We start from the raw sequence: 2035 nt of genomic DNA, 5'->3' as shown, positions 1-2035 counted from the left end.
GAGCAGGATCATTTTAGGAGTAAATATTACTAGTGGCCAGCACCAACCTAGGCACTGGGTGGGGAGAGTTTAATGAGATGTGGTCTACGTCTACACCCAGCCTGAGATCTGCAGGAGAAAGACCCACACCGACTTCATGTCCTGGCAGAGCCCTGTGGAGAACAGACTAGCGGGGGGCGATGTGAGACATGCCCTGTCCCCACAGAAGGGTCAGTCGGTAGTGTTATGCCCAGAGAACCTGGCTGGAGACCTCCCACCCAGCTAAGCCCTCACCTGGGGAAGGTAAGAGTTTGGGTGTCGGGGTCTGGGGAAGCTACAGGGACCTGGGGGCTTTGCTGGTGTTTGGTAATTGAAGCTCATTTGCTTTTTATAAAATGAAGCACCCTCTGAATAATATATATGTCATTAAACAAGGAATATATGAATACACCCTCAAAGCAAAAACTATGCACACTACAGACAAAGCCGCCTTTTGAACATTTTTTTTTTGGAGAGGTTTTTGCTATAGGGCGCGTGCGCTCATCAGACAGACAGAGAGAGACATAGAGACAGAAAGCGAGAAATCACCCCCCAGGGGGGATGGTCACGCCGCAATCCCTTCTCCTCCATTCTCCTCTCGGAATCTTGGGCACGCACGCACACGCACCCGGCGTGAGTTTTAAGCCACTGGATCCAGGACGTGAACCGTGGTCGCCTACGTGGGAGTCCAGCAACATAGCCATTACGCTAACTGCTGGTTCCCTGCTTTTCTTTTAAAATACTGCCAAGTGGGGCGTTCTGTAGTTTATGTCTTAGATGGCTGGGTGATCACATTCCCACCGTTGTTTTTTTTAGTTTTTTCATTTTAACTATTATTATTTTTAATTTGCTTGTTTGCTATTACAATGTAGAGCCCATGTGGACGTTTTGGGATGTGTGTGATTCTTTCCTAGAGAAGAGGCTGAGGAGAACACTGAGGTTGCCTGGTGAAAATGCGTTCGAATGAAGACACCTCTAAACTGCCTTCCAGGCTGGCTGGGCAACCCACCCTCCCACCAACAGCGCAAGAGAGTAGCAGCCTTCCCACATCCTAACCGACATTTGATCTTATCGGTTTTTATTTTTGTCAATGTGACTAGTGAAAAGGACTATATCCTTGTTGTCTTAATTTGCATTTCCCACCTACTAGGGAGGCTGAGGTCTCTCATTGGCTCCACACCTGGTCATTTCTTGGCAGGAATCCAGGTGCCTCTGGGGGAGGGGCTGCCTGCCCAGCTAGGTACTTCCTCTGATTCCTCAAGCCTCCTTCACCTCCATTTTCCCAGAAAGTTTAGGGAGCTTATTATTATTATTATTATTATTTTCAGTTTGCTATAGAGCACCTGCGCTTGCTAGAGAGAGAGAGAGATAAAGAGAAAGAGAGAGGAAAAATGAGAAATCACCCCCCAGGAGGGATAACTACTCCATAATCCTTTCTCCTCTCCTCTCCTCTTGTGACTGAGAATGCACACACATGTACCTGGCGTTGATTTTCTTTCTTTCTTTTTTAAAGAATTATTTTTAATTTAATTTTATTTGTTATTATCATTTTTTTTTAATTTGAGAGAGAAAGCGGGAAAGTGAGAAAGCAAGCCACCAGGTCCAGGATTCAAACCATGGTCGACCATGTGGGAGTCCAACATTCTCAACCACCATGCTACCTGCTGGCCCCATCCCGGCATTGATTTTAAAGCTACCCGGTTTCAGGACTCAAACCATGAAGTGGGCCATGTGGCGTCCAGTCACCTTAACTTTTACACCAATTGCTGGCCCATGGGAAACTATTATTAAAAAAACAGAAAAAAGAAATCAGGGCTTGAATTTCCTTGAATTTTACATTCTTTTTTTAATCTCCATGTGATTTTGCAACAATGCTATCTTGCTGGCTATCAACTTCTGAGAAACAAATCTAGCCTTTGATATCTTAGACCAGTCTTCTCCAAGACCATTTGTGTGTGTGTGTGTGTGTGTGTGTGTGTGTGTAATATCACCCAGGTTTACTCGTGTAAGAGTGGGA

The 2035-nt window shown here is 45.5% G+C and overlaps 1 protein-coding gene across 1 annotated transcript in view; it reads left to right on the top strand.

Moving 5' to 3' along the window:
* The window catches only part of TNFRSF8 (TNF receptor superfamily member 8), a 102502-nt gene that overhangs the window by 994 nt on the left and 99473 nt on the right, over window positions 1–2035 (top strand). The window lies entirely within an intron of this gene.

Source organism: Tupaia chinensis, unplaced genomic scaffold (genome assembly GCF_000334495.1).
Source record: "Tupaia chinensis unplaced genomic scaffold, TupChi_1.0 Scaffold000146_1, whole genome shotgun sequence".
Lineage (NCBI taxonomy): Eukaryota > Metazoa > Chordata > Mammalia > Scandentia > Tupaiidae > Tupaia > Tupaia belangeri.
Note: the sequence above shows the minus strand (reverse complement) of the source record. Positions and strands in the feature narration are given on the sequence as shown.